The sequence below is a fragment of the Macaca nemestrina genome, chromosome 10 (genome assembly GCF_043159975.1).
Source record: "Macaca nemestrina isolate mMacNem1 chromosome 10, mMacNem.hap1, whole genome shotgun sequence".
NCBI lineage: Eukaryota > Metazoa > Chordata > Mammalia > Primates > Cercopithecidae > Macaca > Macaca nemestrina.
This window is the reverse complement of record NC_092134.1, coordinates 67,383,694-67,399,998: the sequence shown is the minus strand read 5'-3', so window position 1 is coordinate 67,399,998 and position 16,305 is coordinate 67,383,694. Positions and strand designations below refer to the sequence as shown.

The 16,305-nt window shown below is 38.5% G+C and overlaps 1 long non-coding RNA gene across 4 annotated transcripts; it reads right to left on the bottom strand.

Moving 5' to 3' along the window:
• Positions 1-349: 349 nt before the first annotated feature.
• LOC105473435 (uncharacterized) lies at positions 350-16,074 on the bottom strand. Of its 4 annotated transcripts, XR_011609060.1 has the most exons (8): positions 15,934-16,074; positions 12,366-12,477; positions 11,469-11,631; positions 9,889-10,036; positions 6,520-6,654; positions 1,940-3,095; positions 1,521-1,629; positions 350-741 (listed from the first exon to the last, which is right to left on the bottom strand). It is a non-coding gene; the product is annotated as an uncharacterized lncRNA (long non-coding RNA). The 4 variants fall into 4 exon arrangements; XR_011609059.1 differs by lacking the exon at positions 350-741 and having other exon boundaries at positions 1,040-1,629; XR_011609061.1 differs by lacking the exons at positions 350-741; positions 9,889-10,036 and having other exon boundaries at positions 1,040-1,629.
• Positions 16,075-16,305: the final 231 nt, after the last annotated feature.

Below are 16,305 nucleotides of genomic sequence, written 5' to 3'. Positions count from 1 at the left end.
TGAAAAGGCATGAATCTATTCTTCCATGATTAAATCCTCAATAAATCTGCTTCTAATCACACATTGGTATTTAAAGATCTAGTAACTACTCCATTAAATTTAATTCTCTCTATTTAATGACAGTTATTCTCAATATAATGACAGTTATTTGAAATATATACCCACAGATTATTAACAACATTTTAACAAGAGTTTTAAACCATGGAATGTGAGTATGAATCTATCAAATGCCAATAAATCAATTCCGATTTAATGCAGAATGCCTGAATTGTTAAATCAAAACATATCCCAAGTGAGAATGTTTTTAAAACATTTTAATGGAAAAAAAAATTTGCCAGGGGGAGAATAACCATTTGTGAACTGCTAGTATTATTTCAGAATAAAATTAAGGATATATAACTTTATAATATATTTATTTTATATAAAACTATGCATTTGAAGGAGCACATTAAATTTTCTTGATTGGGCTGGGCACAGTGGCTCATGTCCGTAATCTCAGCACTTTGGGAGGCTGAGGCGGGCAGATCACAAGGTCAAGAGTTCAAGACTATCCTGGCCAATGTGGTGAAATCCCTTCTGTACTAAAAATACAAAAATTAGCTGGGCATGGTGGTGCGTGCCTGCAATCCCAGCAACTTGGGAGGCTGAGGCAGGAGAATCGCTTGAACTAGGGAGTCGGAGGTTGCAGTGAGTCGAGATTGTGCCATTGCACTCCAGCCTGGCAACAGAGCAAGACGCCATCTAAAAAAAAAAAAAAAAAAATTGACTGGGAGTTGCTTTTATCCAGAAAACAATTATAACCTTATGAGTCAAGTGGTTTTACTTTTTCTATTGCCAATTAAATATGTGCTAAAATATTACAAACTATTTTATTCCAGAGATTCACAGCCAGGTTTTTTACAAAACATTCCTTTATATTGAACATAAGAAAAATTGTTTTCAAGTACAGTGCTCACCAATTCACCATCTCTTAAACAAAACAAAGTCCTTAATCCAAATAATTCTGTTTCAGGCTACTGGCACAGTTTGCTGCCTATCATATACACTCTGGCTGCCATATCTTTCTGGTCAGCATAAACGGTCCATGCCATTCTTGCTTGAACTTTCCCTTCCACGTATCCTCTTCTACATCACTGGAGCATTTACTGGACCAGGAATGTAGACTGGCAAGTCAGTGTGACGTAAGAATCCTAACCTATAAAGTACATCAGTAGACACTTTGTAGCATGTGCCGTTTATTAGGGTTTCCATTAAAAGCATTACATTTCCATACTTTACAACCATAAAAGAGTAAATAATTTCAAAGGATTCCTTGATAGGAGACTTCTGTTTTAAATGGAACTTGGAAATATCTGGGAAATCACTGGAATAAATGTGCTTAATAGACCCAATGCTGTGAAGTTCTTTTTAACTGTTTTCTTAAGCACATAAAAAGATATAACATTTCCTCCAACATTTTTTGAAATACATTTTGGTTTGGGGTTTTTCTCTGTAACATTTGCTGTATAAATATTTCTTACAATGCTTTCATTGTTCTTTCTTTCTTTCCTTCATTCTTTCCTTCTTTCTCTTAGTGCTGAGGCTGACTTCTTAACACCAATAGATTCTGATCCCTTTCATTGCTTTAATCTGCAAGATAAATTAGAGCTTAAAGTCAGAAAGTACCATTACATGCCACTGAAGAAAACCTGCCGCACTACATGATAAGTTGGCAAACATATACTAAATGTCCCTGTTGAGATATTTCCTTTTTTAGAGGAAATTCCATCCATGGGACTAAGCAAATATTTCATCAATCTGGGCTGTATGAGAAGCCAATACAGCATTCTTTTCATGGAAAAGATTAGATCAGGCCAGTTTCAGAATGAAATAATTTTTAAATATATTCCTAATACCAAACATTTAAGGAAAATTTAAGTAGTCCATAATATATTCTCACATTATAATCCAATTGGAATTGTCCAGATCAGCTGCCTTTATGATCCTCATTCTCCAGGAAATTACATCAATTTATCTCCGATTTTGTCTGTGTAGGCACGACATTAGATAGCACACTTTCTTTTTTCAGGATTGCATTTCTAAGCATCAGCCAAAGTACCTCAACAACACTAGCTGTCAAAGGCAAGATGATGAGTAGATAATATACTTAAGGTGAAACTGTTTGATTATCTAACTGTACCAACTAGAGGTCACAGGATGGTGGAGATTAATTTCTTTAAACCAAAATGTTAAACCCTCAATAACAACCCCTGGCACCAAGAAAAGTAAGCATTGAATGTTATCGGGTGGGTTTTCCCAACTTAACAAAGAAGGCACGAGTAATTGATTATAGCAACTACCAGACTTGCATGCCAGGCTCTGTACCAAATTGTTGGCCCATATCATATCATTTAATTCTTACAACCCGTCCTGATCTTTGTTTTACAGATGAGGAAATTGAGACTCAGAGAGTTGAGGAACTTTCCCAAGGTTACAGAGTTAGTAGTGTACCTAGGATTTTAACCCAAGTCTGGCTGAGTCCAAAGCATATGTCCTTAACTGTCATGCCCAATATCCCTCTAGATTCAGAGTCAGGCAAGGTTAGAGGACAGAGCCCAGAGCCAAAGCTAAAAAGAAGGTTGACTTTTAGGAGGTGAAAATGCAGTCAAGTCAAGAAGGAAGTTATCCAACATCTGTTCACAGGGCCAAGGCCTCCTCCTGGCAGAGTAGATCTGGTTGGCAGGGAAGGAAAATTGAAGGTACATGAGCAGCATCTTGGATCTGGGAAAAAGACCTAAAGTCTGAGCACTATCAAGTGGGAGAGGAGGAAAAGCTATATGCCTCCCTCTAGTACTGACATAGGCCTAAGCATCTGCGTGGTGGAAAGCTGGTGGATTCATCTAGCTCAGATGGCAAGTAAAGAGGAATGAAGGCAAAGAATGACAATCCAAGGCATGTCTCAAGGTGATCACTGCATGTGGACACTACTTGGGAGAGGCTGGGAAAGGGAGCAGGCGAAGAAGAATCTAGGGGAATTAATCACTTGCCTGCCAAGGAGATGCAGTTCAGAAACCAAAGGGAAAAGCAGGGCTCGCTCCCACAAAGCACTCAATCTCCTGAAAGAAAAAGCATAAATAGAGTCATATTTGCCAATGAAGGTTTCTAAATGTTTAAACTAGCTGGTAACACCGCACAGATGGAGAAACTAATGCTTGCGGAAGTTAATGATTTGTACCGTAGTCACTCGGTGAGTCGGAGATAGAGCAGATGTAAACCCCCAATCTCAGGACTCCCAGATCTGCACATAAACTATCAAAAATACAAACCTTCTAGCCCTGAAATCTGCCCAGCCCTTTGTCTACTGTGTGGTCCCTGTCAACCTTCAACATTGTACTACACAGAAGGAATTTCTTTCCCCTTACACGGTTTCTAAGTCTTGGTTAGCTACATGACTGGGTCTCTGTGTTTTTTCTTTTATTCTTTCATTCATTCTACAAACATTTGTTGAAATTTTACTATGCACAAGGCACTGTTCTAGATGCTGGGAACACAGCAGTGAACAAGACAGAGATCTTGCTTTCCTCTAATGCTGGTTCTGGGAGGGGCAGACAGACAATGAACACACAAGAAAATATCAGAGTAAAAGTGTTATAAAAGAAAATAGAGCAGAGTGATGGGATGGAAAGTAATAGCAGGAGATAACTTAGACTGAATGGTCAAGGATGGACCCTTAGGTGAGGAGATTTTGAGCGGAGACCTGAATGCCACCAAAAAACCAGCCAAATAAAGATGGAAGGAAAGCAGATTTTTCAATCCAAATATGCACGTATAGATTTCCCAGTTACGCATTCTATAACCTGTTTTTCCAGCTACTCAAGATAACTTATTAGATTGCCAGCGAATGAAAGTGTCATCCTATGTGGAATAAAGTAACATATTTTATTCTAAATTTTAAAGTTTCATTAGCAAGCTTTGATATTTTGATGATTAATTTTTATGAATCTGAAATTCCCTACTCATTTCACAACATATTAAGACACAGCAGTCTTATCAGAGATTAGTACACAAAGGAAGTAAGAGATTCACTGAAGAGCTCAAGGGCATGACAAATGTTTCATCCAGATTATGCTCAAATTCATCTGCATGATAGATACTACACACTCTGTGGTCCACCACCGTCACTACCTTGCCCCATTTTATTCTAGCCGGCCTCCCAGCTCTCCAGCAACCAAGGTGATCCTTTCAAAAAGAAACTGCAATCATGTCTCTCCACCACTGACCTCACTCTAAATTACAACATTCTGCAACTGTGGATTGTTATGGGCTGAATTACATCCCCCTAAAATTCAAACATTGAGGCCTGTATTAGTCTGTTCTCACACTGCCAATAAAGACATACCTGAGACTGGGTAATTTATGAAGGAAAGAGGTTTAATTGATTCACAGTTCCAAGTGACTGGGGAGGCCTCACAATCATGACAGAAGGCAAGTGAGGAGTCAAGTTACATCTTAACATGGCGGCCCGCAAGAGAGCTTGTATAGGGGAACTCCCATTTATAAAATCATCAGATCTCGTGAGACTTATTCACTACCACAAGAATAGGAGGGGGGAAACTGCCCACATGATTCAATTATCTCCACCTGGTCCCAACCTTGACACGTGGGGATTATTACAATTCAAGGTGAGATTTTTGGTGGGGACACAGCCGGACCATATCAAGGCCCTAATGTGACAATATTGGGAGATTAGGGCCTTTATGGAGATAATTAAGGCTAAATGAGGTCAAAAGGGAGGGTTCCTATCCAATAGGACAGGTGTCTTTATGAAAAGAAGAGACACCAGAGATCTCTCTCTACATGCTCAGAGAGAAAAGGTCGTGGGAAAACACAGCGAGAGAGTGGCCATCTGAAAGTTGGAAAGAACTGCCTCACCGGACATCAACTCTGACAGCACCTTATCTAGCACTTCTAGCCCCTAGAATTGTGGGAAAATAAATGTCTGTTGTTTAAGCCGCCCAGTCTGTGGCATTGTTATGGTCCCCTGGCAGACACATGTGTGGTTGTTGACCATCTACTCACCTCACTTTCCTCTGCCTCTCTCCTGCTTTGCTCCCCTCACCCACTCATTCCAGACAGGCTAATGGCCCTGTTCCCTGTGCCTGAAGGATTCCTCCCAGAATATCCACAGGGATCTCCCTTTCTCCCTCTTCAGGGCTTTGCTCAAATGTTCCTTCTCAGCGAGACTTTCTCTGACCACCTGTATTTAAAATCATGAAACCTCCCCTCCTCCACAGCTCATTCCATTTCCCTCCTCTATTACTTTCCATGGCACTTATCCCCTGTCGATAAATAATAGCCACGTAACTTATTTATTTGGGTGCATTGTTTGCCTCCTCCAACTATGATATAAGCTCCATGAGGGCAGAGAGTGTTGCAGTCCTATATCCTGTCAGATGAGGACAGAATAGAGGAGTGTACAAGTGTGTGTGGGGAAGAGAGAGAAACTGAGAGAGAGGGAAAGAGAGAGGGAAAAGATCACCAGTCAGATCAAGATTTTGCCCACTGGAAGCAGTTCTTTTGAGCGCTTTGACCCAAATTTACTAGATATGGACTTATAAACGCTAATAAAATAACAAAGAAAATACTGTAAAGAGTTCACAGTGCAATGAGGAGGTACTACTACCCAGCACCTGGCAGAGGCCTGTTACAAAGGAGAAGTTCAGTGATTATTTTTTCAACCGAATGGTTATTGTCACTATGACCAGCATCTCCATAATCTAGTGACCTGCCCCCATTACTAACAATCTGATTATGAGGAAGGGTTTTATCATTTGGAAACGTCACAGGTCATTGGGAGCAGGGTCTTATGTGCTGACAGTGACTAGCGTAGTGCCTGACTTGTAGTAGACTCCCGGTAAATATTTGTGGAATTAACTGAATTTTTTTTTCACATTTATTGCTTTAACATAAAAGAGATTACAAAGAATCAGAGGAAGAGATACATAGGGAAAGGAATGTGGAAAGGGACACAGAGCTCCCAAGCCTTGTCTGGGTGTGCCCTCTTCCAGGAACCTCCACATGCTGTTATCCAGAAGCGCATCCGATCTCCGTCCTTTGGGGTTTTCACAGAGGCTTCATTACATAGGCATGATTGATTAAACCATTGGCCATTGGTGATTAACTTGACCTTTAGTCCCTCTCCTTCCCAGAGATTGAAGGGCGGGGCTGAAGTCCCAACCCTCTATTCCTGCCTTGGTCTTTCCTGTGACCAGCCCTCATCCTGAAGCCACCTAAAGGTTGCCAGTCACCAGTCATCTCATTAGCATTCAAAAACATACATTACTTTGGAGATTCCAAGGATTTTAGAAGCTGAACGCCAGGAAACAAAGACCAAATATATATCCCATAAAATAACAGTTCACTCCACTCCCTATCCTCCAACACAGATCGCTTATATTAAAAAAATGTACAACTCAAATGGTACTGGCAAATTATTGGAATCCCATTTAATCTTTAATAATTTGTTCAATCCACTCTTACGTCATGCGAATGTTTCTCTCAGGGCAAGGCCACTCAGGTTTGCAGGCTTCCCATTCAATCTTGTCAGGGTCCAAGAGCAAGAGTAGTCTCAGCAAACATAGAGCTTTACCCTTCCTGGCATCTGGCATAATTGAGCTGAAAGACAACGTCATCTTTTGCTCTGAGCCTCTTTGGAAGTGTTGATATAATATTGGATTTCTCTTATTACATGCCCATTTATTCATTTCTTTTCTTATATGATCTTATTTGAAGATATTATTCATTTCTTCAACCTCATCTACTATTTCTCCTTCTCTTCATTTATACCTAAACTTTTCCACCTTTGCTAACATAGCAGAAAATCTGGCAGGACAAAAATACTTAGACAGTCCTCCTTTAGATGTTAATTTTAAGTAATTTTCAATACCGCCCATTATCCTAATATTCCTTTCAGTAAATAAGCTTTTCTTATTCTGCTTGGCTCTGAGCATAATGTTCAAATTGGTTCAAATTTTAAAAAGCCACCATATTTTTATCTTTGGGAATAAGAAAACAGAATTTCTTACATGGTAGAAAGGAAAAATGTCACTACAAAATGTAATAACAGCATTTTACAATATGCATCTCACAAGCTGTATAAAACACACAAAGTACATCTACTAAAACTTTGTTCTAAAACAATTTTTAATGAGCTAGTTTTTAATGCAATCAAAATTACTGAGTTAAAAAAAAAAGATTGAGAAGGAGCTTTGCATAAACAAAAACTCTATCTGAAAATAATTATTCCTTAATCCTAAGAGTTGGGGTAGCTTTCCTTTGTTTATTAGCTTTTTAATTTTTTTTAATGTAAGTGATTTTCTTAGAGTAGAAAGTTTAGTATCAGAATTGGCTGTGTTGTATACATAGTGGTCACTTTTCAGATATTTTCCTGTCTGTTGGATTAGGACTCTTATTTTCTCCACACTCACCCTCAATACTCCCCTGTATCTCCACTGGTCTCTGAATATCTCCACCAAAGAGCAAATCAGTTGACTGAAGATAAGTAAAAAATACATGGGGTTGATAGTTAAAACTATTGACCAGGCCGGGCACGGTGGCTCGTGCCTGTAATCCCAGCATTTCAGGAGGCCAAAGCGGGCGGATCACCTGAGGTCAGGAGTTTGAGACCAGCCTGGCTAATGTGGTGAAACCCCTTATCTACTAAAAATACAAAAAAAAAAAAAAATAGCTGGGCATGGTGGTGGGAGCCTGTAGTCCCAGCTACTCAGGAGGCTGAAGCAGGAGAATCACTTGAACCTGGGAGGCGGAGGTTGCAGTGAGCCGAGATCGCACCACTGCACTCCAGCCTGCCCTACAGAGTGAGACTCCGTCTAATAATAGTAATAAAAAAGCTACTGACCAAAATTTTTATGCTTTGAGATTTCTCTGTGAATTTGCATGAACATGGGAGCCTAGCCCATTAAACTGGCTAACTGAATTATATGACTATCTACGTGTTTTCAGAGGGTAGAATGATTTTTTCTGCAATCTAATAAAATTTATATTATTATATCCTTAACCCATAAGTGGGTATGTTGAGTATAACTTTTTAAAAATTTTTTTACTTTGAGAGATTGCATGTTTAGGTTTTAATGTGTTTCCTGTTTTGTTTATTGTTTAGGAAAAATCAAAAAACTAACTTTATCAATCTGGCATTTGTTTAAATTTTTATTTGCACAGCAAACATTATTCAGTGCTGTGTTAGTATTAAAATATGAGAAACACCAGGACAAAAATACGTAGACACTCCTCCTTTAGATGCTAATTTTAAGTAGCAGAAAAAGCCAAATTCTGCATTCAGAATGCAAAGAAATAAGGAAAAGAAGTAACAGAAAGAGGTTAGTGTGGGCTGAGACCACTTGAGGGCATTTGAGCACCTTTGCATTCCATGCTACTAAAGTGACAGAAGTTAGAAAGTTGGCCTATCTTTAAAGATCAATAGATAGATAGATAGATAGATAGATAGATACCTATAGATAGATAGATAGGTAGATAGATAGATTTATATATATATATGAATAGAAGAGATACATTTTATATCTGCCCCAGAACTCATTTTGGATTTTTTTCAACATCCTTCTGACAATAAGTTAGAAAGAGATCAAAGTTGAAACTATTAGCAAGTAATAAAATTAAATCAATAAGTTATTAAATACCACATCCAAGTTATCAAAAATTACAATAAAGAGTTAAAAAAGAAAAAGTATACTATATACAGTGAGATTATATGAATCTCCAGACCCCCATTTCTGAAAAAATCTCATCAAATATTCATAAATCTAAGTAACTTCCCAGTAGGACATCTCCCAAACAAAGTGTGGCTGAATCCAGAAAGCTGAAATACATAAAAACAGAATTTGGGTGTCGACTTTGACTGTCTGGAATTTATTAGGAAGCAGAAATGCCACCAAAATGGAAATTGCACACAGGGAAAAAATCCCACCGTGCTTTTATCCAGCTAGGTTGGAAATGATGTAATAAATGTACCATAATTTATGTATATAAATGTGTGAGTAACTCATCCAGGGACTGGCAAGTGCAGAATTTTAGTGGAAAAAAATAGTGTACATCAAAGAAATTTGACCAGTGGCCAACAACCATTAATCTCTTCATGACCTCTTAAATATATAGATGCCAAATAAAACTTGTCATTTTATTCCATCTCTCAAAGCAAGACATCCTTATTTATGAAGTTATGAGAGAACATAACATTATACCTTATTTGACATACAACACACACAGAGCATACAGCAACCTTGAGAAGATTTCCTTCATAAAAATGAGGACATTGATAAATCAACAGCCATACACCTCAAGGATAATGGTTTAAGTCTGACCATAGTCCCCAAACTTAATGTGATTGTGATCTTCATTCATCTTTCCATAGTCAGCAGCCCACATCACAGAAACCACTGTATGTGATACATCACCACCAGCCAGCTTGCTAACCAGGAGAGACTTCAAATAAAGATAGTGTTGAATTATTTCAGATGTGGAGGCATGAGAGAAAATTTCAGAATTAAAAGTCAAATACTTTAAGTATCACAGTAAAAGAAAACATTTGTGTAGTTGTCCGGAAAACCTATGAGTCGTTGGCTGTAGTTCCCACAGAATTATGACATTCCATGTGCAGACGTTGTTAAGTGATAAACCTTTCCACTGATGTGGCTTTAGCAGAAGCCACTTAGCATGCTTCAGATTCATGGCTTGATAGGTTTCCATGGAGAGCTTCCCTTAAAGGTATTTCCTTCTTTGGATTTCTACAGTTCTGTATCTTACACACCTCACCAATATAATAACATAATGTGTTATTTATTACTACTTTTGAAATGAATAACCAACATTTCCCACCTTGAAATATACTTCAACAAAGTCTCGATCAAAATATTTCTGTTTATCTGGACACGAATTCAAGAAGTCTTGCAGATAATAATTTAAAGTATACTCAAGTAACAGTAGAGTTATGTGATTGCCTTTCCCACTGCAACCTCAATAAATACTTGTAATGGAGTGTGTGTGGGGTGGGGTGTAGAGGGAGAGAGGGAGTAAAAAACAAAGAGAGTCAGTCAGATCAATATTTTGCGATTTGAAAACATACAAATAGCCAGTAGGCTTATGAAAAATGCTCAACATTAGTAATTATTAGGGAAATGAAAATTAAAATGACAATGAGTTACCATCTCATCCCTGTTAGAACAGCTATTATCAAAAAGACAAAAGATAAAAAATGTTGGCAAGGATGTAGAGAAAAGGGAACACTTCTACACTATTGGTAGAAACGTAAGTTAGTATAGCCATTGTGGAAAACAGTGTGGAGGCACCTCAAAAAAACAAAAATAGAATTTACATATCATCCAGCAATCTCACTTCTGGGTGTATATCCAAAGGAGGTGAAATCAGCACCTCACAGAGATATCTGCGCCCTCATGTTCATTGCAGCAGTATTCACAATAGCCAAGATATGGAATCAACATAAACGTCCATCAACAGATGAATGGATTTTAAAAATGTAGTGGAATACTATTCAACCTTTAAAAAGAAGAAAATTCTGTAATTTTCAATAACATGGATGAATCTGGAGGACATTGTGCTAAGTGAAATCGGCCAGGCACAAAAAGACAAATACCATAAGATCTCACTTACATGTGGAATCTGAAAAAATCAAACTCATGGACATAGAGGGTAGAATGGTGATTACCAGAGGCTGAGGGGCACGGTGGGGAGAATAGAATGGGGAGATGTTGGTGAAAGGAGACAAAGTTTCAGTTATATAGGAGGAATACGTTTCGAGATCTATTACACAGCACCATAACCAGTTAACAATAATGTATCATATGTTTCAAAATTGCTTTAAAAATAGATTGTAAATGTTCTCACTACATAAAAATGGTAACTATGTAAGGTGATAAAATGTTAATTTGCTTGATATAATCATGCTACAATGTATTTATATATCAAAACATCACATTGTACCCCATAAATATATACAATTATTATTTCTCAATTCAAAAGAAAAACTTGAGTTAAGAAAAGATTTTACTCCAACTGGACTTACAAATGTGAAGGAAATAAAATAATAAAGAAAGAGTTCAAAGTGCAATGAAGAGGTACTACTGCCCAATACCTGGAAGAAGACCTCTCACAAAGTAGAAGTTCAACAAATACTTTTTAACAAAATAGTCGTTGTTAACATAAACCATCATATACATAATCTAGTGACACCCTGCCAGCTATCATCATCTGATTATGAAAAAGATTTTCATCATATATAGAAACTTCCCAGGTCAGCAAGGTCAGGTCTCATGTGCTGACAAAGGCCTGCTCATAGCAACCACCCCTGCTGGCCTTGAAAAATGAATTTGCTCATCTTCTCCAAAATGGTCCAAAAGTTAATACCTTGTAAGAAATGTTATGAGATAAACAATTCTCACCTGGTGTTTCCATTTGCCCAGAGTCAGAGTACATAACCTAATCCCAAGACTCCTAAAACACATGAAAATTGGACCTGTAGTGAGACCACAAGGCATCAGAATGCATGATCATCCTTCCAAGTTCAGACGATTCTGTAGCATCAACCCACATGCAATATTTGCTCTGTATTTTCCAGGAAGCAAAAGAAACAGGAAACCAACAAAATCAGCATCGTTGACCAATTATTCAGGGCTAGTCTTTCTCTCTTTCTCTTGATTAGTGGCTATTTCCAGCAGCTCCTAAAACTGAGGCAGCCAATGTCATCACTGTGGAAATATGGATTGTGAGTGGCACTTAGAGAGCAACCAGCTGGGGGCTGTATATTAACAAGTGCAAGAATGGGAGCAGAAACAGTGTACAGGGACCCAGAATGTGCCAAAAGATGGCAAATCACCCCCTGGGGTCCAAAACGGATCCAACTGAGAGACAGAGAGAATGATTGTCTTCTCCACAAAACTGCCTCTCACAGAACATAGAACCCTTTAGATTTATGTATGTGTTTTGACAAAACTGGATGGTTCCTATCATCTAGGGACACTGGAAGGGTCCCGTAGGGAGGCAAACAATATAAATAGGTCAACTTTTAAGAAGTTTCAGCATCCCGAGGTGTCCGAAGTCACACACCAACACCAAACCTTTGTGCACCTGGATGCTACATGCCACCCACAAAGGCCCCCTATCCAGATCTCACATTCTGTCCCAGCCTCTAATTCAGCCATCGGATAGCCAGCTCCTCTTGCTGGCCACAATAAAGCCAATTCATGTCAGTTTATTGCTGTTCAATGGATGTTAGTTCCATTTTTAAATTACATGCTTATGTGAATGCTTTTCATATTCACTACCCAAAATTTACTTACTCAGTAATTTCTTAAGATTCCAAGCTTATAGACCATTGAACTCACATGGTTTGATTACTGAGTAATTCTTAAAATATCTTTACTGGAGTGTGACATTTATCTGAAGTCAAATCTGGAAAGAAAAAAAATATGTGATGGTAATAAACTACTATTGAAACAGAATCCTAACATGAGATGTTAAACAATAGGGCATTGTAAATAATACCCTACCCAAAAGGTTCTCTGTGATAGCCGCAGCTAAGGAAAACATATGATAACAATAATATGATTTCCATAACCCAACAGTCCTTTCACCACTTGTTCCATGTGGGGATGATATGCAATAGCTCTGCTCTACATTTTGTGTGTGTGTGAAAAAATAAATTCTTTCTCACAAATAATAAATTTATAGCCAGGGAATTTCTTTATGACTCAAGCTTCCATTTCTTTAACTTACTGCTTTTAGAGACATAAATTCTATTAGCCTCTGTGTGGAAAGTTCGTTAGGGCAACTTGAGATCAGTGGGAATTGGTAAATGTCTTATAGTTTAAGATGAAAACATGCAATTCACTTAGAGTCTTTTCAGTGCTCTACAATATTCCTGGCCATTTCAACCCAATATGTGAATTCCGACTACTTCAGTCAACACTAAATTAGGCAATGGTCTACATTAATTCATTACATTTGAGTAAAGAAAGATGATAGCCTTATTTACATTTTAGAAACTGTTTCATTCTTAAAACTATTTGGGTTAAAATCAATTCATTCTTCCAGTGCTTGAATACAAATAGGGCCCATAGGATAACAGAGATACCCCATGTATATAGTTTATTTTACTTAAGCAAACACTTAATTTTTTTTTTTAATCAACGCTGTCCAGGCAATTAAATGTTTTCTTTAAAAGAAATTATTTGAAAACTACTGGAATTTATCTTGTTGTCTATACTTCAATAGCAAGTTAATAACTTTGAACTTAAAAAATATAAACTGCTATCCCTTTCCTTTTGTTTAGAGACCTTTTCTTTATAGAACATCTATACTAGTCCTCTGCAAGGGGGGTTCCCTGGACAGTGCTGGCCCTGGGCGGATTGGCACCACACTGCAATGAGTTCAGTGAAACCGAGAGTGAGCACTTAGAAACTTTTCTAGTCATCTGACGTGAAATTTTTTTGTCTTGTTTTTACGGAGCGGGAGGAGACGGAGTCTCGCTCTGTCACCCAGGCTAGAGTACGGTGGCGTGATCTCTGCTCACTGCAACCTCGGCCTCCCGGGTTCAAGCAATTCTCCTGGCTCAGCCTCCTGAGTAGCTGGGACTACAAGCGGACACCCCCACGCCTGGCTACTTTTTGTATTTTTAGTAGAGATGGGGTTTCACCATATTGGTGAGGCTGGTCTTGAACTCCTGACCTCGGGTGATCCACCTGCCTCGGCCTCTCAAAGTGCTGCGATTACAGGCGGGAGCCACCGTGACTGGCCTGTCTTTTGAATCTGATATTAAATATGAGAGGCTTGCATTTTGTATGATTTGGGGTGTTTTTAAATTTAATTTTTCTAGAAATACATTTTTGTTACATTTGATTAAAACAGCAGTTTATGACTGATTGAACATTTAAAAACTGATCCTTTGCCACAAATAGTTTGAGAAGCTTGGGTCTAAGCTATAAAGTGATCTGGATGGCCCGGTAACTGTTTTGTGAATTAACTGTACATTACACACATACACACACACACACACACACAAACACACACACCTTATCTATATAACAGAACAGCCAACTCAACAGAAACAAAGCTCAAAGCTCTGTGAACTCATTTCCTCAGTATCTCCAGATGTGCCACAGCTGAGGAGAGTGTTCAGAAATAGGAATGGTTTGATTACATGATTGAAGCAAATGGATTTGTTATGCCTTGATCCTTTTTCTTCCTGCCTTCCCCTCTCCCTTCCTTCTTCCTTCCTTCCTCCGCTTCCCTTCCCTCCCTCCTCCCTTTCTTTCTTCCCTTCTTTCCTCCCTTCCTCTTTTCCTTCCTTTCCTCCCTTCCTTTGTTCTTTTTCCTTTCCTATATCATCTTATTTATCTGTCTCTAAAGAGTTAAACAAAGAGCCCACAATCACACACATCAGCAAACTACATCGGTCAAATTCACTGAGGCAGAGGAAGGAGAAAAAGAGTTTAGGGATATATGGAGAAGCAAAACTATGGCTCAGAAATGCAGGTACATTAGGATCTAGAGACAAGTATCTATATCAAACAAAAGAAACGTTCCTTTATGAATTCCCAGAGAATATATATTTTTCTGAATTAAACCTACCTTTTATTAATCTATTTTAATTCTCTAGAAAAGGAATTTTTAAATCTGAATTTCTGAAGAACTCTTCTTGGTTACTCCCCCATGAAAATCCAAAGGAATTTCTTCTAAAAGTCATTAATGAACATTCCTTTAGATGCTTTGGGGAAGAGAACCAGTGAAGCCATTTCCCCTGCTTCTCCCTCACCCCAGCTGAAGTGTTGCAGACCACAAGACTTTGCTTGGGCCCAAACCATTTCTCCCAGACTCTGAAATATGGGTGGTTAAAAACAGGATGCCAAAACAACCATATTTCCTCCCCTCATGCTGCCCTTTTACATGTACTCAAGACAATGCAGATTTATTCTGCCTCACCTGTGTCTAATGTCAGACACATGCCCCAGAATGTCTGACAACTGTTGTGTTTCATTTTACAATAAAAGAAATGCATTACCCAAACTTTCAAGAAAACACAAAGAAATGAATCTGTATCCCTTATGCTTTGCAATTCATTTTTCTTCTTTGTCGGTTCTTGAAACTGAATTCCCCGGGTTGGGGCTTTATAGTACAATTTTGTCTTCTGCCCTTTTCTTTGCTTCCCCCTTCACTCTACCCCCCTGCGCCCCACCCCCTAGGGGCTTTGGCTTCAAATCAAAACAGCTTTCAAGTGGCCAGGACCAAGTTCCAAAGCTTCTACGTTTCCTACAGATTTTCCTTCTTTCCCAGATTTTTCTAAGCCCCACTCTTTGTAGGAAGGCATGCACCTCCAGATAGGGCCCTGACTGTAGGCATTGTGCTCGGGCCCCCATCCCAACTGCAGAAGTTTATTTGAAGTATGTTACTCTTCGCCTGCTTCTTAACTTGAGGCCCAATAGTCTTACAATGTCATTTTTTTCCTCTACTGTAAATCAAGGGACAGCTGTCTTTGGACTAAATTCCAAATAGTTGGTCTGGAAATGAACTTCTCAGTGGTTCCCTCCTCCATTCTGGCTGACATTTCCCCATTAATTTCTTTTTCTCTTTCATCCATTCATTGGCTGATGAGTCTATAAATACACCTCATCTGCTTTTACTTTGCTTTTTAAGAATAAACTGATACCAAACACACTGTCTTAATTACATCCACAGGCAAAGCATAACGAGTATAAATGTTGTCACAATATAGTTTAAAAATTTGACATGGTTCATTATGCCAGCTGTGATAAAACTGTGAAATGAAAATCTTAGTTTGAACGTGTAAATGAGCAATTGATCTGAAAAGGTATTTTTAACATTAATAAATGAGAATACCTAGAAACCTACTAAGCAAAGGAAGGGAGTTGAACAGGAAACCGATAAGTAGATTGGTAAAGAAGCAAGGAAACCCGGCCTCCATTCCTCCTGGGCACAACACCTGTAAAATTAGGCAAGTCAGCCCTCCCAAATTCAGACCAGACCTGGAGAACGTTGTTCCTCATTCTGTTCTTGAGCATTCACATTATGAGGTGGCTGCTGATTCATGAGGATCTGAATTCTAGGGGCACATCAGGAAGGAAGGCTCAGGAAAATTCTGATTTATTCCCAGAAGACAGTAGGTTTTGGAAAGCTCTGCTTTTAAGATGAAAACAAGATTAAAGGAAAGGATAAGGTAACACTCATATGTTCTTGATATAAAATTACCTCTTTTAAAACCTT